This window comes from Schistocerca cancellata, chromosome 1 (assembly GCF_023864275.1).
Source record: "Schistocerca cancellata isolate TAMUIC-IGC-003103 chromosome 1, iqSchCanc2.1, whole genome shotgun sequence".
NCBI classification, from domain to species: Eukaryota; Metazoa; Arthropoda; class Insecta; order Orthoptera; family Acrididae; genus Schistocerca; species Schistocerca cancellata.
The window spans coordinates 1207505863-1207531737 of NC_064626.1; the positions used below are offsets into that span (position 1 = coordinate 1207505863).

The window sequence follows — 25875 nt, forward strand, 5'->3', positions numbered from 1 at the left end:
CACTGATGAAACCGGCATGTTTTTCAATTTAATGCTGGATGAGACATTTACTTTTCAAAGGGAAAATGCCATGGCGGTGAGAAGAGCAAGAAACGTCTTACCGTTTTGTTGTGTACAAACGCCGATGGCAGTGAAAAACTGAAACCTTTGGTTATCGGGAAGTCAAAAAATCCGAGGTGCTTCAAAAACATTTCCATGTTTCCATGCAATGCCAAGGCATGGATGACGAGTGATATATTTTTACTTTTTCTCAGAGAATTTGACGCCAAAATGGGGAGTGGTGCAAGAAAAGTGCTGCTGTTTGTGGATAGATGTGCAGCACATCCACCAGATTTATCCTTTCTGAGAAATGTGAAAGTAATTTTTCTGCCACCCAACTGCACCAGCCAACTGCAACCTTTGGACTTGGGAATAATACACACCCTTAAGGTTAAATACAGGACAGCCCTTAAAAAAAAAAAAAAAAAAACGGGAAGCCAGCAGAGCTCACAACTGAAGCTGAATATTTTACAGGCAATGAATTTAATTATGTACTCGTGGAGGGAAGTCAGTGCTGAAACTTTTAAAAACTGTTTCACAAAAGTGGATTCTGTGAGAATGAGATGGCAGCTCCTGTGGAAGATGTTGCAAGTGATTTGCAAGAGTTTCAGGAATTAATAGGCAGTTATTCTGTCACATTTGAGGACTTCGTGACTGTCGATGACACCGTGGCAACCACAGGAGTACAAAGTATTGAGGAGCTGACTGCAGAGAGAAGCTTGGAGAATAATAGTGGTAGTGAAAGTGACAAGGAAGATGACCCTGTGCCCTCATATACTAAGGCAGCTGAAGCCTTTGAAGCATTCAGGAGATATATGATGGCCCATAGACTTGAGGACAGAAAAGGCAATAAATGATTGCCATACAATCAAGAAGACATAGAAAACAAACATGCTTGCTTGAATATTTTAAAAAATCATAGTTATGAGATTTTCAGATTGCATAGGTTCCTAGAGTTTTGCTCAAATTTAAGTTCCATTTCATAATTTAATTATTAAAGTATTCTTTTTTTGTAACTAATTCATTTTTAATCTGTACTACTTACTGTGTTTTTATGTAATATGTGCAGTATATCATAAACAAAATTTGGCTCATATTCTATAATTGGGTCAACTGGAGAATGGGATACCACCTGTCAGCTTTGGACAATGATGTCATATCTTAAGAATCTGTTATAACTTTTTATAGTACAAACTGATCCATTTACTTTCACCCATACACCTTCCGGGCCCCATGTTTTAATTACAAAAAACTTGTTATTTGATACATTGATCATTTGCAATGAATATCATATTACGGTGTTGTGAAAATTTAAAATGTCATCTACGGCACCATTTTTCAAAGCTGATTAGTGGTATCCCTATCTTCAGTAATGCCCTATAATTATTATTTGGAAGCCTTCCTCTTTATAGTGTTTTCCTCTATACAGTGTTCAGAATTTGTGGTCCCTTGAAAAAGTTATATAGAGGTTTCACTGTAATTCATATCCAGATTCATTTAGCTTACCATAATATTTCTGGCTGACAGTTAGCATGCTTTGGTATCCTCTGCCCCCCCCCCCCAACCCCCTCCCTCCTCTCCCTCTGTCCCACTGTGCTTTAGTGATGGAAACAAATCTCATCACTGGTTGTGATTCTGTTCAATGGACCTACTTCTTTGGCATTATAAAGCAAAAGGAGATGCACAGGAGCTGTTATCCATTGAGTTTTGTGCCTCTCAGAAACTAATTTTGAAACCTAACAAGCACAGAACTTGTGGTAACCTTACTGTTTAGTTATGATCTCTTGCAAAACACTCAATAAATCTGCAGAAATGTGTCTGTCAATTGAGATATGAATTATTATTATTTTTTATTTTATTTTTTTTTTTTTTGTGGGTTTCCTATACACACTTTTTTCATCAACATAAACATTCTTGATTCTACACTTAAACAAACAACACCATTGATGCACACCTTCATTCATGGTGTTTAGTAGATATGCGCCAGAAATTCCACGATGAACATCGACAGCATTGAAGTTTTTTGCCATCAAAAACCATTTTACAGAATAGATCACTCATTTCACAGGGTTTTCAGTTGCAGTATTTGTTTTGAATTGTTACTGTATGCAAACAAGAACCAAAGTGGCCTTCTTGCTATTACAGCTTTAAGTATGCAAGAACCAAAGTGGCTTTCTCATTATCACAGCTGTAGGTATGCTAACCTACCGCATGAGTTAGTGTACTGACTGATACATTCTCAAACTACTTCCAATCCTGTAAAAAACTGAAGTTTTCCTTCTCATAGTCCTTGTATGTGGAATGATTTGTAGTTACAGCAACTATAAAATTTGTGTTAACACAACACTGTTTTTCCAGATCAGATACTGAAGAAAAATGTTCCCAGTGTTTTAATTTGTAATATGTCTACTGATGTACCCGATGATAAGAAGTTAAGCTATGAGGAGTTACTTGACCTTATAAAAAAAAAGGAAGTTACATTAATAGATGTGAGAAGTCGAGTTGAAGTGAAGTCAACTGGATTGTTACCAAAGAGTTTTCATATCCCAGGTAAGTAATTAGTTTGTTGAACAGCATGAGCAGCTGTGCACTTGAAGTAATATTCAAGATGGGGCAGCTAAGACAGGCCACCAAAAATATATCTAGAAGGAGTAAATATATTGCAATGCAGTTTTCCTTAAGCTGCAGCAGACAGTGTGGCAAATTTTCTGAGGTGAGCAAGTAATTTTTAATAGTTGCCGTATTATGATACCAGTCTGTTGTTGTAACTGTGTATTTTTTTCTTTGGCCTTGGAAAGAGCCTCTGAAGAGGACTTCAGTTACGTAACAAGTATGGAACAAGGTAATAGCACCACAGCCCACTGTTCTGCCATCAGAATAAGAGGTCCTGCAAACATTTCCCCAACTGTACCAATTGTAAGTGAACACACAACTTAGTCATGGTTGTGTGTTTAACTGTGCACTTGAGATCTATATGTACCTAGCTAATTTAAGTCAGTAACTTTTTTTAATAGAAATATATTTTTTTATATAGCATTAGAAAGAACCTTTAGATAGGACTTTGATGAAATAATGTGTGGAAATTGCCCTGTGCTCTGCTATTGTAACAATCAGACACCTTGCTCATGAAGCTATTAAGCCCTTCACAATGTATGCGCCAATCAGAAAAGTGAATATAGCCTTTGGTTGTGGCAAACAGGGTCAAATTGTTAGAGCAGCGGGATGGTCATATGCAGAAAGATATCCTGATCTTGCCACATGCTCATAAGTCTTTGCAAACTTTATTTTTAAAAAATTTGAGAAATTGAAAGTGTGAAACATAAACACAACACTGAAAAAGAACAACTAGTGATATTCAAGAAAGGTAACTAACATCTTCATAGTAGTAACACATAATCCACTTGTTGCTTTGAGGCACTTGAGTATGCTTTTGGGATCAGCCAAACCACTGTTCTCTGAATACTACATTCCAGTGCATTGCTTCCTTTCAATATTTTGCTCCATCAACAGCTTCAGAATATACAGCATTTCTAAGAAAGTTTTTGTTTTGGATGAAACAGTGTTTACAAACCGTGCAAAAATCAGTATTTTCAATGTGCACTACTGATCTGTTAAAAATCCATTTTGGTTGTGTGAGAGGGACTATTGATATTTTTAAAGAATAAGAATAAGAATAAGAATCTTTATTAGCCGTTCAGTATTTTCTTATACAATGGGCTTCGTCAATAAGTTCAATTACAGTATAAAGATGGTTATATTCTCATAACAATGTATATATAAATCATGCGAAATTTAGTGTAGTACAATAGCACACATTTGGAATTTTATATATTATTAATTTTACAATAAAAAGGAAAACATTATACAGATTTATATTAAGCAGATGTTCATGTTGATGACACTATGTCATTATCAAATACATGTTGATAACACTATGTCATTATCCTAAGCTGTTGATACAAATTTAGGTCCTACTACAGGCAGAGGTACCTTTCTCTATGTTAAAACAGCAAATCTGCCATATTACAATCTTTAAATTCATCAACTGAGTAAAATGCTTTACCTTTGAGCCATTGACCCAATGTTGTCTTAAATTTACTTTTAGATACTGTTTGTACAATTTTAGGGAGCATATTAAACAGTTCGAGGCCTAAATATTTATAACTATTATGTATCTTAGACAGTCTACAGTATGGCAGATCAATTGTGTGGTTTCGTCTTGTATTGTGGGTGTGGACAGATGACCTAAGGGGATATTGAGCTATGTTTTCTTTTACGTGTAGTAAGCAATAATAGATGTACAAACAAGGAACTGTCATGATGTTAAGTTTTTTGAAATGTTTCCTGCATGTATCCCTGGGAGATAAACCCACTACACATCGAAGAGCTTTTTTTTGCCATCTGAAAATTGATATTGAACTGGGAGAATTTCCCCAGAGCAGAATACCATAAGAAAGATGGGGGTGGATATAAGCAAAATATGAATGCAGCAGTAAGTTTTGGCTGACATTACTCCTAAGCTTATAAAGTAGGAACATAGCACGTGCAAGTTTAGAACAGACGTATGTGATATGTTTATCCCAGCTAAGTTTCTGGTCAGTCATCATTCCTAGCAGTTTAACGGACTTATTTTCTTTGTTTGATACCTTCAAATTAAAGAATATTTCCTCAGTTTTTGTTTCATTTATGAATAGGGAGTTTGCACTAAATCAATGAACTGATTTTTCAAATATTATATTATTTTTTTCTCGTACAGATTCAAGAGTCTGTCCTGAATTGATAAAAGTTGTATCGTCTGCATAGAGGACTGTTTTACAGGGTAAATACTGTGGCATATCATTAACATACACTACAAACAGGAAGGGCCCAAGTATGGAACCCTGTGGCACACCTCTTTTTATTGTTTGTGGGTTTGACAGCTGCCCATTTACACTAACAAATTGTACTCTGTTGCTTAAGTAGGATTCTAATAATTTCAGGGTGTCCTCTTCCAAGCCGTAGTGTCTTAATTTCATGATCAAAGTACTATGAGATACAGTGTCAAATGCTTTACTCAGGTCTAGGAGAGTAGCACATGAGATTAATTTATTTTCAAAGCCATCATATATATCACTAACAATATTTTCAACTGCTTTAACTGTGGATAGTTTAGACCTGAATCCATACTGTGAGTTACTTAACAAATCATTCCTCTCAAAATAGTAATTCATTTGTTGGTGAACACAGTCTTCGATTATTTTAGATATTATTGGGATTAATGAGCTAGGGTGATAGTTACTTGGATTTGATTTATCTCCTTTCTTAAATATGGGAATAGTTACTGCTATTTTCAAACAGTCGGGGAAAATCCCTTGCTGTAATATATGGTTAATGAGAGTGGTTAGAGGGGGCAGAAGATCACTTGATATCTTCTTTATGACAAAGTTTGACAGACCATAGAAGTCCTCTGCTCTGGAACTACTTAGTTTACCTATTGCTTTGCTAATATCATTTTCAGTTACTGTTGCCCAGCAGAATTTATGGACTACATACTTATTTGAACCTAAAAGAGTTTTAGCATCAAGCATGGCGTTGAGGGGAGACAAATCTTGTTGTAAACTGAAGTTAACAAAGTGTGAGTTTAAGATATCTGGGGCTATGGGTATAGCTAGTTGAGTTGTTGGTCCATTTATTTCACTTTTAATTACTTCCCAGGCAGCTTTACAGCTGTTTCTGGATTTAAGAATATAGTTATCATTCGCCCTACGTTTTGCCAAACTTATTTCAGATCTATAAATTTTTCTTATTCTAATGTACATATCTTTGTACTCGTTGCTGTTATGAGATCTGTCCTTAACCATAAGAAGCATAATCCTGATGCTGTTGAGATATGGCGTAAACCAATTATTTAGTCTCTGTGGTTTATGAGCTCGGTTATTATTCTGTCTTTTTACTAATCTGGGACAACACTCATCAAATATTCTTGCAATTTCCTCTATAAATAATTTGCTTGTGTTATTCACACACATATCTTTGTATAAGATGTCATTCCAGTTAACTGACCTTAATCTGATTCTAAACTCTCTTATGTTGCATTCATTCATAGGTCTAACAGTTTTGTGTTGTTCATCTGGAATGCTGACTGGAACTGTAATCCATAGGCCATCATGGTCAGCTAGGCCTAACTTCACTACTCCAATTTCAACATTATTTTCATGGATATTACTTATTATATTGTCTAAGCATGCATTATATCTTGTAGGCTTATCATTTAGACAATAGCAATCAAAAGCTCTTAGGCTATCCAAGAATTCCAAAATGATATGACTCTGTACCCTGATATCCATATTAATATCACCAAAAATTAAGATTCTTTGGTATTTATATTTAGGCTTAGTTAGTAAGACTAACAGTTTTTTTAAATTTACCATAAATTCATATTCACTAGAAGATGGTGTGCGATATACAGATGCAACAATAATATTATGTTTAGGTATATATACAACTGCAGCCTCAAAGATGGTGTCTATACACAGGTCTGTGATATCAATAGTAAAGTGCTGTAGATTTAGTCCATACTTAATATATATTGCAACACCCCCATGTCCAATTGTTGATCTGCAGTAACTACTAGCTAAGGAGTAACCAAATGGAATATTGAGATCAATTTCTGATGAATATAGCCAGTGCTCATTTACACTAAGTATACCACAGTTGGAAGTTTCTAACCAGTACTGCAATTCTTCCAACTTCTTTCTTAAAGACTGTATATTAATATGTAAGAACAGAAGACTATTTTTGCTAACCCTGGGCAGTAAAGATGAGGGTTCAGATTGTCTTCTTAAGGGCACTTCTATACAGCTGATATCTTGAGTTGTTTGTAAGTCTACTGCTGGTGGCCAGGCCCCATTTTGACAACGTTTGGATGCATCTAGTTTCCTGGACTCAGGAATCTCATATATCAGTATTTAAAAAAAATATCATTATCGATTCTCAATATATCAACAAAAAGGCTTGAGACATTGAAGGAAAAAATATTGACATATAAATATACTGCCAATTTTAGAGTTATACATTCAGGTATTGATTTATTATTAAATATTCTATACATCAACAAGCTAGCAGCCTGCCTATCCCCCTTAGAGCAAGAACTAAAAAAATAAAAAAATAAAAGAAATTTGCAAATATGTAAGTTAATAATGGGACTTTGTGCAGATGAAAAGCTCATATTGCAATACTTTTTGGGTCGACTGTTGTGTTCTTAAATAAGAACTGTGTACACAGTGCTTTGTCCTGCAATATTTCATTCCAGTTAGGCTCACATAACGTATTTTCTTAATTTTACATTCTCTACGTGTCAAAATAAATATTTTTTCACACTGATGTAGGAAAATTCCACGGTGGAGCTAAGTATTGCAGTTTCTGTTGGTAGCGCTGATTATGTCAGCATTTCCTGCCGCATGTCTCCACCTGCTGCAAAGACTAGTCTTATCATGTAGAATTTTGTTCATCATTTTCAGCAACTGTTTTTGAAGAATGGCAAAGAAACAGCACACTAATTGTGTTAAAAATTGTTTTTTAATGCAACTGATGCACTATTTCCTCACATCGAAAATGTTATTCCATTCACACAGCCAACCCTTGCCTCCACCTCCCCCTCCCCTCCCCCTGCCCTCCCCACCAGTGCAATCAGACTTCTTCTTTTGTGCCACCTCCATTTTGATATCAACATATCAATATACTGGGGAAGAAAACACCATCAAGCCCTAGTTGAGAGAAGTGGCTGTCAGTGTTCTCAAGAATTGCACTATTGGCTTCTGTTTTATTGATTGGACTCTAACTACCCACAAGTATCTGCAGTTCCTGAAGGATATGCTGCTGCAGCTTTTGTAAGAAATCCCACTCAAGAGATAAGGCAATATTATTATTATTATTAATTTCCTTTCTCAGACGTTATGTCTGGTTAAAAATGGAAAGTGACGCGGACCTTGATCAAGCGTGACTTCCTTTTAACTGTACGGTATATGTTACATTGCATTTAGGAACTTTCGGGTAATTGAACATGTATCAATAATTACAGATTTCTGTAGTTGTATATATACGTTTGGATGTAGCTGTATTGCGTTGATGTACTGGTGGATATTGTGTGGTATGACTCATGTAGTTGATAGTATAATTGGTATAATGTCAACTTTATCCTGATGCCACATGCCCTTGACTTCATCAGGCAGCTGGATGTGTTTTTCAATTTTTTCTCCCGTTTTCTTCTGTGTGTTTGTTGTATTGGGTATGGATATTTCGATTAGTTGTGTTAATTTCTTCTTTTTATTGGTGAGTATGATGTCAGGTTTGTTATGTGGTATTGTTTTATCTGTTATAATTGTTCTGTTCCAGTATAATTTGTATTCATCATTCTCCAGTACATGTTGTGGTGCATACTTGTATGTGGGAACGTGTTGTTTTATTAGTTTATGTTGTATGGCAAGTTGTTGATGTATTATTTTTGCTACATTGTCATGTCTTCTGGTGTATTCTGTATTTGCTAGTATTGTACATCCGCTTGTGATGTGATGTACTGTTTCTATTTGTTGTTTGCAAAGTCTGCATTTATCTGTTGTGGTATTGGGATCTTTAATAATATGCTTGCTGTAATATCTGGTGTTTATTGTTTGATCCTGTATTGCAATCATGAATCCTTCCGTCTCACTGTGTATATTGCCTTTTCTTAGCCATTTGTTAGATGCGTCTTGATCGATGTGTGGCTGTGTTAGATGATACGGGTGCTTGCCATGTAGTGTTTTCTTTTTCCAATTTACTTTCTTTGTATCTGTTGATGTTACGTGATCTAAAGGGTTGCAGAAGTGGTTATGAAATTGCAATGGTGTAGCCGATGTATTTATATGAGTGATCGCTTTGTGTATTTTGCTAGTTTCTGCTCATTCTATAAATTATTATTATTATTGACTTTTTTTCTCAGACTTAAGTCTGGTTAAAAATGGAACGTGACGCGGACCTCGGTCAAGCGTGACTTCCTTGTAACTGTATGGTATATGTTATATTGCATTTAGGAACTTTCGGGTAATTGAACATGTATCAATAATTACAGATTTTTGTAGTTGTATATATATGTTTGGATGTAGCTGTATTGCATTGATGTACTGGTGAATATTGTGAGGTATGACTCCTGTAGTTGATAATATAATTGGGATAATGTCGACTTTATCCTGATGCCACATGTTCTTGACTTCCTCAGCCAGTTGGATGTATTTTTCAATTTTTTCTCCTGTTTTCTTCTGTATATTTGTTGTGTTGGGTATGGATATTTCAATTAGTTGTGTTAATTTCTTCTTTTTATTGGTGAGTATGATGTCAGGTTTGTTATGTGGTGTTGTTTTATCTGTTATAATGGTTCTGTTCCAGTATAATTTGTATTCATCAGTCTCCAGTACATTTTGTGGTGTGTACTTGTATGTGGGAACGTGTTGTTTTATTAGTTTATGTTATTATTATTATTATTATTATTATTATTATTATTATTAATTTTTTTTGACTGCTCAGTCTTCTGAATGGTTTGATGCAGCCCCCCCCCTCCTCCCCCCCCCCCCCCCCCCCCCATGAATTCCACTCCTGTGCCAAGCTCTTAATCTCAGAGTAATAACAACTGCAACCTACATCCTCAATTATTTACTGGATTTGTTCCATTCTCTGTCTTCCGCTAGAGTTTTTGCCCTTTACAGCTCTCTCTAGTACCATGGAAGTCATTCCCTGATGTCTTAATAGATGTCCTATCATCCTGTCCCTTTTCCTTGTCAGTGTAACCATGGGTAACAGAGGGTATACTTCAGTTGGTCGATGAAAGAAGAAAGTACTAAAATGTTCAGGAACATTCAAACACACAGAAATATAAGTCACTGAGGAATGAAATAAATAGGAAGTGCAGTGAAACTAAGATGAAATGGCTGCATGAAACATGCGAAGAAATCAAAAACAAATGATTGAATGAAGCATTGACTCATATATAGGAAAGTCAAAACAACCTTCAGTGAAATTAAAAAGCAAGGGTGGTAACATTAAGCCTGCAACAGGGATTCCACTGTTAAATGCAGAGGAGAGAATGGATAGGTGGAAAGAGTACATTGAAGGGTGAAGATTTGTCTGATAAGGGGGAAGATTTGTCTGATATGATAGAAAAAGAAATAGGAGTTGATTTAGAAAAGACAGGGAATCCATTATTAGAATTAGAATTTAAGAGATCTTTGGAGGACTTAGATCAAATGAGACATCAGAATTTCCAAAATCATTGGAGGAAGTGGCAACAAAAAGGCTATTCATGTTGGCATGTAGAATGTATGAGTCTGGTGACCTGCTATCTGACTTCCAGAAAAATATCATCCACACAATTCTGAAGACTGCAAGAGCTTAAAATTGCAAGAATTATCACACAATCAGCTTAATAGTTCATGTAGCCAAGTTACTGACAAGAATTATACACAGAAGAATGGAAAAAAAATGAGGATTTGTTAGATGACCATCTGTTGGGCATTAGGAAAGGTAAAGGCACCAGAGAAACAATTCTGATATTGTGGCTGATAATGGAAGCAAAACTAAAGAAAAATCAAGACATGTTCATAGGATTTGTTAACCTGGAAAAAGCATTTGACAATGTAAAATGGAGAAAAATGTTCAAAATTCTGAGAAAAATAGAAGTAAGCTATAGGGAGAGATGGGTAATATACAATATGAACAAGAGACAAGTGGGAATAATAAGAGTGGATGACCAAGAACAGACTGCTCAGATTAAAAAGGGTGTAAGACAGGGATGTAGCCTTTCACCTCTACTGTTCAATCTGTACATCGAAGAAGCAATGATGGAAATAAAAGAAAGTGGAATTAAAATTCAAGGTGAAAGGATAGCAGTGATGTGATTTGCTGATGACATTGCTATCATGAATGAAAGTGACGAGGAATTGCATGATCTGCTGAATGGAATGAACAGTCTAATGAGTATAAAATACAGATTGAGAGTAAATCAAAGAAAGACAAAAGTAATGAGAAGTAGCAGAAATGAGAAGAACAAGAAACTTAATATCAGGATTAATGGTAACAAAGTAGATGAAGTTAAGGAATTCTGCTGTCTATACAGCAAAATAACAAGTGATGGTTGGAGCAAAGAGTACTTTAAAATCAGACTAGCACTGGCAAAAATGGCATTCCTGGTCAAGAAAAGGCTACTAGTATCAAAAATAGGTGTTAACTTGAGCAAGAAATTTCTGAGAATGTACGTCTGGAGCACAGAATTGTATAGTAGTGAAACATGGACTGTGGGAAAACTGCAACAGAAGAGAATCAAAGCATTTGAGATGTGGTGCTACGTGCTACAGGTGAATGTTGAAAGTAGGTGGACTGATAAGGTAAAGAATGAGATGGTTCCATGCAGGATCGGAGAGGGAAGGGATATGTGGAAAACGCTGTCAAGAAGAAGGGACAGAATGATAGGACATGGTACTTGATGGAACTGTAGAGGGCAAAAACAGTAGGCAGAGATTGGAATACATCCAACAAATAATTGAGAATGTAGGTTGCAAGTCCTACTCTGAGATGAAGAGGTTGGCACTGGAGAAGAAGTCGTGGTGGGCCACATCGAACCAGTCAGGAGACTGATAACTCAAAAGTAAAAAAGCATTAGAGTCTTCAATAACATTCACACTTGCAATGGTGATGACATGATATCTGTTGATGGTGCTGCATCAGCACCCTCCTTTTTCTGAAGGCTGAGGGCTGTGTCATGCTCAAGCATTGGCTTTCTTCTTTCCTCCATAAGGAACTTTTCTGAGGGAAGTAACCAGCTGTGTTGTGGCTGGTGTGGTCATATATACTGAACACAGCTGGGCCCTTCCTTGGCAACTTGGGGGAGTGTAGTGACGAAGCCAGTTTGCCATCGCCCGCCTTCACCACTGCATATGTTCTTACATGGACTGAGCAAGCAGCTGCCCACTGGGAAAGGATGCTCGATCTGCTGAATTGGGTTAGCATCTTGACAAAGTCTGCCCTTTGCAAAACCAGGAAGCCTTTCCACCTGCATGGACATGCCCCTCACTAGTGTGTCAGGCTATGTAAAAACTGGTGCAGTGTTGGGAGGGGGTTACCTCTGCAGAAGCTTGGAGATGTTCTCTCTCAGTCCCATTGCCTTTGAATCCAGTTGTCGTGTAGCGCTGAAAGGGAGGAGCTCTTCATGTGTCCATATATATGCAAATTTCAGTCTTTGAATCGATATGGTACCCCATTTGTCAGTCTTGTCAATGACAAATGTGTTTCCTCTCCTAGAAATGACCCTAAAAGGCTTGGAGTATGCAAGTGATGGCCAGATGAAATCATGTTTGCATACATACAGTAATCCTTGTTCCATAGATCATGAATACGACATGGGATGGGTTATTAATGACAAATTTTGTAATATATCAGGTTCCTTAAATAAGTGTCTGCAGTGTGATCTTGGTTGGGTTCCAGCTATTATTCTGATTACACATTTTTGTGCAATGAATACTTTCTCTCTTAATGATGAATTGCCCCAAAATATGATGCCATATGAAAGCAGTGAATGAAAATAGGCATAGTAAGGCTAATTTACTGACATATTTATCACCAAAATTTGCAATAACCATACTAGTAAGTAGCTGAACCTAACCGTTTCAGCAGATCCAATGAACTAAAAGCTTTGCAGGTTCTTACAACTGAACACTTTCCATTCACCACGATTAACAAGACTGAGTGGCCTGCAGTGTCATATGTGTGATCTCAATTATTGTACAAAATTTGTAGAAAGTTCTGATGACAGTGACAGTAGTGATGTGGTCACCAGCCACCAGAACTGTTGGGTGGACAGTATATATCTTCTTTAATTGCCATGCGTGATCCCAGCAGCATTAGCAGCAAGGCATCACACAGTGACTAACATCTTGAAGCCACTTTAAAAGTGCATTGCATTCATTTTACCATCACATTGCTTGCTAGCAGGATGGTGGTGAGTTGTGCGAATGTGGTTGCTGCCACTGAGCTGGAGCGATTCTTCAGACAACTGTCTTTGGAACTGTCACACTGTGTCGGTCGTAGAGATGGGCAAAACTGTTCTTTTCAGATATTGGATCAGAACTGTTCACTCCCTGAAATGAATTACCTCTTTTTCATGACTCACCACTCATTTACAATAGAAAATAAATGGAAGGCACATTGCCCTTTAAACTTGGTTTATTCCAGTACTATACCTGTATTTTGATCTTATTTGATCCTATTTTGAAGTAACACAGATAATGAGTAAGAATTTTGTATTGTTTATTGAAATTTCCACGATATGACAAAGTTTTTGATTATTGATTTATTTTGCACTATCGTGGTTTTTTGGGTGATCGGAAAATGTTGTAACTTGAGATTTACATTAACAATATATTTGGCTATAATGTATTAAAATTTCATTAACCTCATACAAATACATCGCAAGCCATATATTTTTAAAGTGAACGTTTCCTTCCGAAGACGCCCAAAATCGCAAAATCCGTACCAGAATAAGAAAAAAAAATATAAATTTGACTGTAAAACGAAAGTGCTGCATATAGCCTTACGCAGAATAAAACAAGGAAAATATTGGTGTATCACATTTTGCGATACGTTTATCGGTTCGCTCGTAATTAAAGCGTAAATTCGAGTGTCCATAATAAAAATCCTATAGTAAGAGGAGTCATCAGGAACCTAATTTAATCAGTTTAAACAAATAAAAATAAAATAAAAACAATTGATGTATACATAACATAATAATGTAATATACATAGCGGTATTACTACGAAGAACAATATCCAGTGGGGACAAACTCCGATGCAGAGGCGCTGAGTCGAGCAGGTCGAGCCGCGAGCTGTATTACTGCGTGAGCTGAGACCGCAGAGACCAGAGTGACACCTGAGTCGCTTTGCTCAACGCTCTGGCTAGAGTCGAGACGGTGGGGTGAGCGTTGAGCGGGCGAGTTCCGAGGGTGGGGGGAGCGGTGAACTCACCCGCTCCGAGACAAATCGTCCGTTCCCTTGCGAGCAGGTTTTTGCAAGTAGTTCCTATGTTATCCGCTAGGTGGCTCTCTGTCCTGTTGCTCGCATCAACTGCCCAGAGGGCAGGACGTGCGACTGAAACGATCGCCGACAGAGTGCGATGCGAAGTTAAGCTGCGCCAGACACTGCACACGGCAGACGACGCACAGAGACGGCACGGCATATGTGAAACACAAAATCCAATGGGGCACTGCACAATGCAGGCAGCCAAGGTAGAAGCAGGGCAGAGGCCGGCGCTGGCTGTGTTGTGTGGCGTGCACTGTGCTCTGACCAGCAGAGGCGCTGCTGATATGCTCCGTCTCTCTCTCTCTCTCTCTCTCTCTCTCTCTCTCTCTCTCTCTCTCTATCTGCCATGGGAAACGTTTGGAGCTACCGTTCTTTTTTTCTGAATCACTGATTGTTCACTCCTTTGATAGATTCAACTCTATGAATTAGTTCAAGGGTGGATCCCCCATCTCTAGTCGGTCGTAGCACTGTGTGGAATGTCAAACTGAACAAAGCCTGACTGTATCAATGCCCTGGCCACTAATTCAGCAGAAATATTGAGAATAGGTACCACTTCTGGCCACCCCATAAAATGGCCAACAATTGTTAGAAGGTATCACTATCCACCAACTGTATCTATGTGAGTGTGGGTGACTCTTGCTTCAACATGGGAAAGCACTCAACTGGCATAAACATGTGCCAGACTACTTTGCTGTGTTGGAACTCTTGCCTGCATGCACCGAGGCATGAAAATCTCTCTGTATGCCTGGCCAAACTGCTTTCATAGCTACCAGTTTGGCAGAGGCTCTAATAGCTGGTTGAGCAAAGTACTGATACACATAAAAAATTTTATGCCATCAAATTTCAGGGATGAATTGCCAGTGTCTTCCTCCAGTCATGTTGCACCAAATTTCCTGTTGTATGCCTTGCAGTGGCACTAGTAAATTTGTAGACGCAAAGATTTCAAGGCTACAGTGAAGCAAAACATCATCTTTCTGTTTTGCAGCCCCCATGTATAGAACTCAAAAGAGCACAACTGCAGAAAAGGCAGTCCACCACAGCCTTTTCTTTGGTGATATATGTTGTACGTCAGTTACAAAGAGCACTATAACCTCAGTGTGTCTGCATTGCCATGGTTAACTAAGGTCTGTCACCTGCAAAAAAAAAAAAAAAAAAAAGAGAGAAAAAAAAGAAACATCATTAGTAGTTAGCGGTGCACGAATATCATGAAGTGCAGCCCTTCAATGGGAAATCTGTTTGGCAGCCAGGTAGTTGATGAGTGGTTCTCTGTCAGTTTTGCTCCACCTCTGTTGCTTGGATAAATTTTCATGAAGAGCACAAGTGGTCACCATCTGCTGCTCACATGTTGCTGCAAAGCAGTACTGACTGCCATCTGGCTAGTGTCTACCATCAGTGCTAGTGGAGTACCTACAGTAGGGTGAACCAATGAGGTAGCTTTAGGTATTGCCATTTTCCAGTTGTGACATTCACCTGCTTTCCTCAGCGTCAACGTACTGCATTGTTATACTGGCTGAAAAATGAGGGTGGAAGTTCAACACTGACTACTGCAAATGATGTAGCCAACAGTTGCACAGTTGCATTTCACTGTTCACAACCCCCCCCCCCCCCCCCCCAATATTACACAGTTAATACAACCAGTTCACTATTGATTAACTTTTAATAAGCCTCATTAATAGTTTGCAGGCAAACATCAGCATACTGCTACAGTAGTTTACTGTTGAATATCTGTGAGCAGTAAAAACCTAACCATACAGTTTGTGCAGAATAATATGGTTCATGTGGCACTGTTGAACGGACACTGTCATTATTTTAACACATGACCTATTTATGTTACACTTATTTCACGGTTAAGTTGATGCATTGTTGTTGACCTAACCAATACAGGTTCCCCGTCTGAAAATTGGTCATGGACTGACTGTCTCAGAACCAAAAATCAGGCCTTTATATATCCCCACAATAATAGGTACTGAAACTAGACATTGTTCGATGTTTAAGTTATAGAAATTACAAATGAAACATAACTCATTCAGTTAACTGAATACATTGAGAAATTCCTCCTTTCTAACAGTTCCTTCTATCACAAAGGGTAGGCTGAATTATTTATTTAAATAATAAAATTAACAGGTATAGTTACCCAAACAATGCTTTTGACAAACCTGGCAATTATTTTGGAATTAAATAAGGGCTGGCTTTGCTAACATGTTTTCTAATAGAGCCCAATAAATACTTTATGAATGCTAGTAGTTCTTCTTCCAAATGTTTATAATTAGTACAGAATTTATATATATTTATAAGTCAACAGTAAAATTTAAGTCACAAAACAATTACTGATTTCACTCTATAACAAAAGTATTTACTAGGAATAGTCAAAATAAATTAGAAAATTGATTACATACACAGAACTAAGCACAAAATTAGATCTGATGCTATATTCCTTAAGACTTGATGCCAACCTTAATGCCGATTATACTCATGGATGTTAATTAGTCAAAAATGAAAAAATTAATATAAGGAGGCAGATAGCTAAACAAGAGAGGAAGTAAAAATATCCCAGCTTGCTTCATCACAAAATCATGAAAGGTTGCCTCAGCTTGTGGGCTTCATGGTACTTTCTTACTGCCACATGTGTTTTGCAGTTTGGCAATTTCATGAGTAGCCCTTGTACCTGAGCTGAGTGAGACAAATACCCCCAATAGTTGTTTAGCATTTCTATGAACCTGTGTAGTCCATTGAATGTAGGAGGCAACAACATCTGCTGAGCAGTCTCCATCTGCTCTAGGAGTGGGTAAATGCCTGCATTTGAGACTGAATACCCTAAAAAGTGCACTTTTTCTGCAATAACACATTTTTCTCTGTTAACTGGAGTGCTGAACTCCTCCAAACATTGAATAGCATTTAAAAGTGCTCTTTTTGTTGCTGCCTTGTCTTGGAGAACACTAAAATGGCACCCATGTAATAAAAAAAGAAGTGATAACCCTCTGATGAGCTACTTTTCTTAGATCAAAGGGCATAGGTGTAACCTCGAACAAACCAAAGGACATCTTGACAGCTGTCTTTTGTCTGTCTGCTGTTGTCTCCTAAATTTGTGAAAACACATTTCTGCAATCAATTACACTGAAAAAAAATGTGCACAGTAATATGTTAAAATCCACTACACTAGGTGCAGGATATCTACCAGGAATGGTGTGGCCATCTAAACCCCTATAAGCCCTAAATAACCTCCAAGATCAATCTTTTTTATGTGTCACATGTAACACTAACAGCCAGGAGCTGCTGGATCTATTTACAGTACCTTATGTCAGCATTTTGGTGAAGTCTGCTTGCTCAGCAAGAAGTATTTCTGCTGGCAGCCAGTGAGGTCATGCAGTGACAGGCTGTCCTGGCATAGTACAAATGTGATGCTGTACAGCATGATGACACCTCATACCTGCCACAATTTGAGAGCTCCTCTGGATAAGATTCATGTACAGTATGTTCGAACATATAGAACAAGGAGTTATTCTCGTGTAACACATGTGTGTGCATTCTGCATTGAGTGAGACGCAGCAGCAAGGCGTGTTGAACCAGTGCAAATGCCACGAAATGCCTGGCCATCTTTGTGCAGTGCAGTATGGTCCCACTGAACATTGTGCAACCTGATGCAGAAGGTAAAGAAGGAGAGGATGCTGTAGGTGTCACTTGCACTAAATGGCTATTTATGAGATCTGGCATTAACTAGAAATGTCTAAAGAGATACGTGCCAATTATAGGACCACCTATGGCTGCCACAAAAGTCAGTATAGGGCAGATTCCATTGTTGAAATGCAAGGTCAGCTTCTTCACGCCACATATGGAAATTTTTGTATTGTTGGCCACTGTCAGCAGCGGCTGTAAAGTTTCTGCTGTGTGCCTATTCATGCTCGTACCACACTTTCTAATTTCAGACTTGGTGTCACTGAGGAATTATTCATCAGATCATAGATCTTGTACAAAAAGACAAAATGAATGGTTGAAAGATGGGAATGTAGCTTTTGTGCTGTTTGTGCGGTGCTTGTGATTTTCTCAATGAGAATGCACACCCACTAGCACTCATTGTTGGAGTTTGGATACTTGCATAGCCTAGTACATTATCTAGCTGTGTTTCCTAACTGCATATGGTACCAACACCAGCTTAATTCTTCACTCTTTATTAGGGCTGGTTCTGAAACTGCACATATTTCTGAAATATGCTGCCCTTCTTGTGTCTCCATTTTGCCACTGAACCTCACTAAATCTACAGCAAGTTGGCTGACAGAGAGCTCTGTGTTCACCAGGTACTATTGTGGAGTCGCTATATGCATTCTAGGGCTGACAAGTTCAGCATGTGTGGGCAGGCAGGTGCCTGGTCCACTGAGCAGTACCTCATTAACTGACATACATGTACATTAATCAGTTAATGTACCATCTGCTTTACATGATAAATCAGTCAGTGGAAGTTCAGAAAAAAATAAATAAAATAAAAAAATAAAAAAAATAAACCAGATATAATTCCTGCAACACTGGCGAGGACCTGCATAGCCAGCAGATATGTAAGACTGCTGGGATGACAGATCTAGCACATGTTGCGGGCGATGTACACCTGCCAGGACTACAACACGATGCCTCTCACTCGACGATTATGCTGATTTCGCTGGACGTTTTCGAGCATGCAGCAATAAGTGAGATTAGGACTGCGCATGACTCCGGCTATCAAATGCCTTTGTTCCCACCATATGTGCCCTCCCTCATCGACTATGCAGTTACCTCCTACGGATCTCCGTGCAGTGCGGGACCAATGCTGATTTCTGCAAATCCTTCGTCGGACAACCTACTACCAACAGGACAATGATTTGCCATGCCACCATCCGTGCAGTACCACGCGGATACCTGCCACATGGCTGGAACTGCTTTGTTCACAGGTCTACCTCCTCAGCATCCAACCAGCCCTCGCCTGCCTCAGTCCAGCATCAGCACATGCCTTCCTACTTCGATACCTCGGCCTGCAACAGGAACAATAACTTGTTATCTGTGCCTGACCTCCACCTCCATCCCACTGCCACGTCTCAGTGTTTTGTGCCACGACATTCGCCTTATCCGCACACCATTTTGAGTGGAGTGACTATGAACAGTGAACATTCACACATTCCGTCCCACATTCGACATCATTTCCCACACTGTGCTTCTGGACAGCCCGCACCTCCACAGCCTCCCTGCAACACAGGTGGCCCTGGCTCTGATCATACATTGAGCTTTCCGTGGACTAACACACGTTCTCAAACTTTGAACTTTTTCTCACCTGTTGCCCCCGTGCCAGCTCCAGTTGAGCTTCCGCTACCATTCTCAGCACATCTCGGTGCCTTTCGCGACGCATCAATCCGAACACACTCACAACATCTTGAGCTTCCGCAACCGCAATTGACACATTACGCTCTCTCACCCGCGTCGGCCTTCTGCGTCGCGACGGATCACGCTCAACCACAACGTGTCACCTTCATGCTGCCACCCAAACAGCCATCGTTGCCACATCCCCTGGAGGCACACTCTCCTGGAATACTACACCAACAACAGCTCAATGCAGGCAGTGCCCCAACGAACTCAACTTAACTCAACCTGTTCTTCCGAACATTCTACAATGCTTACCGACACTGCCGCTGTTTAATCCCTACAGAGCAGCAACCTGGTTCAAAATTATGGACGAAGTGTTCGACCATTACAAATTCGACGAGTCAGCCAGGTTTCTGTGCCTCATCACCCACTTGCACGACCAGGAGGACTTGATTGCTGACCTGGTCGACGCCTTGCCTCATCTACCCAGTACACTCTAGCCAAAAAGACAGTTCTGCGTCGGCTTGCACGCTCAACTGAGGCAGCAATATGGCAAGTGCTCCACGTCGAGCAACTAGGCAATGACAAACCTTCCCAGCTCTGGAGATGACTACATGCCCCGGTCAGCGCCAATCTGTTCTCTGACACAGCTCTCCTCGCCATCTGGTCAGATAAACTATCTCCTCACATCCGCTTTGCTCTGGCTCAAAGGTCTCCTGAACCTGTCGAGCAAAGAATGACAATTGCTGACAAGCTACACGATGCATCACTGCTCTGTTTCGCCAGCCACTGCCTACCTGACAAGTCTCAGGTTCAGGCTCATCACCCTGCGGCCGGGGCCGTACTGTGCCGACTGTTCCGCTCGCTCCGGAAAGCAGTAAACAAGCAACTGGGACGTCACCAGCTCTGCACATGGTCACGCCCCCTCCTGCAACCGAACCTGCTGCGGCCACCAAACCTCGGACACCACTACTGGCTATGAACTACCCACAGAAAATGCAACCGCACTACCCATCTGTTACTTCCACACACGGTTTGGTGAGGCGGCACGGAACTGCAGACTACCCTGCTACTTCCCAAACGCCAGTCCCAGGTAGGTCCAGGTGCCACCTCCTGCGCACAACATGACAGGCACCCCCCAGTGCTCCATTCTGTCCGGGAACAACCGGATAATTGCGGACAACTTTACATTAAAGACATTTCGTTGGGACACCTTTTCCTAGTGGACACAGGCACCGATCTTTTGCTGTTGCCTACGTCCTTAGCGTCATCAAACATCCGCCCTCATCATACTTCACTTCAAGCCGTGAATTCAACTAAACTACAATGCTCGGGATCAACTTCCCACTTCGTCTCACTCTCTGCAAACTGCAAACTCGAGTGGACTTTTGTGGTGTGTGAAATTGACAAACCTACATTAGGCATTAACTTCTTGTGACATCACAAACTTTCACCGGACCTAGTGTGAAACACCGTGTTTCATCATCCGTCCAAGACTCAATTCCCCTGTGCCACGTCACTCGCCTACGTAAGGAAAACTTCTAGCTCTCCCTCTGGCTCCACGAAACACAGCTCTCCAATGCAGCAAAGGAATTATAGATACTACAGCAAGTACAAAGGTCAGTAAGTGTGCCAAATCTGCTTGCAATCCCAGCAATCGAGCCCCGTGTGTGCCACCCGCTACCCCTCATAACTGTGCTATCAAGACTGCCATAACGTGTACTGAAAGTTCCGCAGGGTCACACCCTCCTAAAACGTCAGCGTTTGACCCTTGGCCGGACACAAGTGAGCATGTGCGACGAGTGTCATGTGTTCCCGAACTGACGGCTCCTACCCCACCCCTCGTGGACAGCACCTCAAACTATGCAACTTCGGCTCCTGTGCGCCACTGTGCAATCGCCACTGACAACCAAACAGTACACTCGTGCCAAGCCTTTCGCCCGCGTTCGTGCTGCCACAGGCCGCGCCCTCAGACAATGGACTCACTAACGGCTCACAAGCTCTACCGAGCTCACCTGACGACGGTGCCACTGCTTTGGGCCGGCGGCCATCTTGTCACGTTGACTCCTGGGACACTTCGCCGCCTCAGCTCCCATCGGATAAACCAAGTGGCTCCGATCACCAGGACCATGCCTCGCCTGCCCCACCCGCCACACATTGTAAACAAACCGCCTCCCGTGCCGCCGGCGACATTTCCGTCATCACTAATGACACGGTTCACAAGCTTCGCCTCATGCCAGGTCCTCCAATCTCCAGTAAACCATGTCGACTTTGTCCCGAGCGTCTCTCCGACCTTAAAAAAATCAGGCTTCTGAACTACTAAGCTCCGGCATCATTGAACCCTCTGCCAGCAGCTGGTCTATGCCCATACATATGACACCCAAGAAAGGCGGGTCCTGGCGCATGTCCGGCCCGTACTAAGTTCTCCGGCACTCAGCCAACACCTATGACATTCAGATGAAAAATTCAGCTTTTACAGTTTCTCTCAACAGACTTAAGCCTGCTCATGTCGAGCCTTCTTCTACCCCCCCTTCAGGCCAAGATCACGACACTCACTGTCATGGCTCACGACGCTCCGACCACTCCCTCCACCTCGGACTTACACACTCCGTCAAGTGACTTCCAGTTCCAATCGTTGAGCTCTCCACCGACCTCGCCCTCTTCTCTGGTTTCACGCACTCCGTAGAGTGACCACATGCTCCCCACGTTGAGCTTACCTACAATCACACCGCCGCCGGTCCCTTCGATCTCTCCACTGTTGCCTGTCGAGGTTTCTCACGCCCCCCCATCTTGAACGTGCCCCCACTCGAGGTGTTTGTGCCTGTCCCCCCGGACATAATCTGCGACATCTCAATAATACTGTGCGATGATACACTGTTTGTCATGTGTTTTCCTTCATCCAGTGCTCATGACACAACCTCCGCCATTCCCTGCCACCTGGTGAAATGTGTTCCCCTCCCACCCGACGTCGACCTGGACATGCTTTGTGTGTTCACCATGCCCTCCAGAGACATCGTCATCGTCGCTCTGTTCCACCCGCAAACTGCCAGCCTACCTGTTGCCACACAACCAGCACACCCAGTATGATGCCCAGCTCGCTTCAACAATTTCCAGGTTCAGTAGCTGAACCTTTCTTCATGACATCTACCTACACAGCGAGATCGACACCAGCATCTCTATGCGTTCGTCTTTGGACTCTGAGCATCGTCTTTAGACTCTGGACTGTGTTTAGGTGAATAAATGAACTACTGCGAAATGGGTGTTGTTTGGTGTAACCAACCCAAACATCTCCCTCAATTTCTTGACAGTTCTGAGCTGGCAAAGCATGGAACGACTGGAAGATTTGTGTTGGGGAGTTATCTGCACACACTTTGCCTGCTATAATTTTGTTGAAGCATAATACCAGTGGCAAAACATAGCACTACAATGAGGCCTCTTTCAGTACTGTGTAGCATTGTTCTTGCAGTGCATGGTCGATTTGCTCAGTCACATGCAGGATGTTTTACATTGTTGATCCTGCAAGACCAGCTCACAAAGTGCTGATTATTGTTCATTACAGGAAAAGTCTGAGGAACACTGTTGGTGAAGGCAAAGCCAGATGTGCAGGTGAAAGCATCTCTTGTTACATCAGTGTGTTTTTACCGGGCTTGTCCCTCGATTCTTCAAGTGTTTGTAGCACAATGCACTTGAAAAAAGAACGTAGTGTCATGAACATTGTTTGACTCCAGGTTCATTACTATTCAGTTGGGGTTCATTATTATTTCCCCCTAATGTAACACACTCTGAGTAATAGAAGGTACAAATTTATAGCGTTCAAATGTATATGCTCACTAGAACAATAACCTCATGTGTCAAATATACCATAGACAACTAAAAAGACAGAGAGAGCACTTGAATCTGTGATGATGTTCACACTCACACTGTTGATAACACAATATCTACTGGTGTTACCACAATACAATAGTGCAGGTACATTCAGTGATATATGTAGATACTGTCTACAATGTGGGTTGCAAATAGAGTTAATAGGAAAGCAGTAATAAAAAACTTTACATCAGGTTACCTTCCATTCGGAAAGTGAGTGCACTCAGTGACTGTTACATGATTTATAAATTATATAGTACAGCAATCAGTTGTAAAACTTTACATCAGGTTACCTTCCATTCGGAAAGTGAGTGCACTCAGTGACTGTTACATGATTTATAAATTATATAGTACAGCAATCAGTTGTCCTTTCTTTTCTTTTCTTTCTTCTTCTTCTTCTTCTTCTTCTTCTTCTTCTTCTTCTTCTTCTCCTCGCTCTTTTTTTTTAAAATGCAAATCCAGATTTCGGCTAGTGCCTAACCATTATCGATGCATTATTTTCTATTCTCGATGCATGTTAGTTCCCTGTTGTTTGGGTGTCAGTCACAGTTCTTTGAATACTCAAGAATATTCAAAGAACTGTAACTGACGCCCAAACAACAGGGAACTAACATGCATCGAGATTAGAAAATAGTGCATCGATAATGATTAGGCACTAGCCAGTATCTGGATTTGCGTAATAAAACCTGTTGATTGCTGCGCTCTATATAATTTGTAAATGAAAATATAGTAAGCAATAAGCTTTTTTCCATTCATCATTTTTTTCTGAAATTATCTGCATGTTTTGGGCTGGCAATCATTTTTGTTTATTTTGCCATTTATAGTGCATTTTTGAGATTTTCAGAAGCTACCATTGTCCTTTGCATGATCTACGAGTACTTAGTAAATGGGTGTTTATGATCTAGTTACTGTAGCAGATATTTTAACTAACATATTGTGTTACATCTAGTTTTTCCTTAAAGAAGATTAGCCCTATATATTTTCTACATTTATTGTAAATTAACTCTGTTTTCAAGTGTGCTAACAACTATAATTAACCCCAAAAAGTTTTTGGAAACTAGTAATTTTTACTACAGATTTTTGTGTTGCCTGAACAGAAATCTCATTTTGTATACTTGCTTCAATTCTTATATGTAATTTAGCAACTATGTCAGCAGATTAAAACATAATTAGAGGAATTAATTTGAAGCCATTTCTTCATTGACCTGTAATATATTGCACCAGCCAAAATGCAGCCCCACTGTGAATGCTGTTCTCAAATGGGCTACAGTAGCCCATTACAAACAGTATTGTAAGGTGCTTATAAATGTTATTAGGAAGGTAAAGTGTACGTGGTATGCAAATAGAATAGCTAATTTACAGTATAAAATTAAGACCATATGGTCAGTTGTGAAGGAAGTGTCTGGTCAGCAGCACAAGGTCAACGATATAAAGTTAGTTTGTAGTGAAAATGTTTCTGTTGCTGATTAATCAGATATGTGTACAGTATTTAAGAATCATTTTCTGAGCATTCCTGGGGAATTAAAGAAAAATTTAGTTTCTACAGGGGATCATATAACTTTCTTGGCAAATGCCTTTCCAAGATTGATGTCTGAAATACTCCTCTGTGATACAGGAAAGGGGGATATTGAGTCAATAATTAAATCACTGAAGACTAAGGACTCTCATGGTTATGATGGAGTGCCTAACAGAATATTAAAGTACTGTGCTGCACATGTCAGCCTTGTATTTAACCATGTATGGTCAGTTTCCTGAACAACTAAAGTACTCAGTAGTAAATCTGCTTTATAAAAAGGGAGAAGGGGATAATGTAGATAATTTTAGACCTATTTCTATGCCATCAGTGTTTGCTAAAGTTATTGAAAAGGCTGTGTATGTAAGGATAATTGATCATTTTATATCAGACGATTTGCTATCAGATGTACAGTTTGGCCTTATAAACCGTTTAACAACTCAAAATGCTATATACTCTTTTCTTTGTGAGGTACTGGATGGGTTAAACAATTGGTTTTGAACACTAGGCATACTTTTTGATTTAACTAGGGCGTTTGATTGTGTTGATCACAAAATATTGCTCCAGAAGTTGGACCATTATGGAATACAGGGAGTAACTTACAATTGGTTCACCTCTTACTTTAGCAACAGACAGCAAAAGGTCATTATTCACAATGTTGATAACGGCTGTGATGTGGGGTCTGAGTGGGGTACAGTCAAGTTGGGGTTGCCACAGGGATCAGTGTTCGGGCCACTACTGTTCCTTATTTATATAAATGATATGCCCTCTGGTATTATGGGTAACTCTAAAATATTTCTGTTTGTTGATGACACTATCTTGGTAGTAAAGGATGTTCTGTGCAACATTGGCTCGGTTTCAAATAGTGCAGTTCATGACCAAAGTTCATGGCTTGTATAAAATAAACTAATGCTAAATCACAGTACGACTCAGTTTTTACAGTTTCTAACACAATTCAACAAAACTTGACGTTTTAATTTCACAGAATGAGTATATGATTAGTGAAACTGAACAGTTCAAATTTCTAGGTGTTCAGATAGATAGTAAACTCTCGTGGAAAGC

General features: G+C 39.9%; 1 protein-coding gene across 2 annotated transcripts in view; it reads left to right on the plus strand.

Moving 5' to 3' along the window:
- LOC126094702 (rhodanese domain-containing protein CG4456-like) overlaps nt 1–25875 on the plus strand; it is a 227051-nt gene that overhangs the window by 93462 nt on the left and 107714 nt on the right. The window contains exon 2 of one of the 2 annotated variants that reach the window (XR_007521861.1): nt 2398–2480. The exons of the other annotated variant lie outside the window; for it this stretch is intronic. The gene's annotated coding sequence lies outside the window, so the exon portion shown is untranslated. Of the gene's footprint in view, nt 1–2397; nt 2481–25875 lie in introns of those variants that run through there. 2 annotated transcript variants of the gene reach the window in all.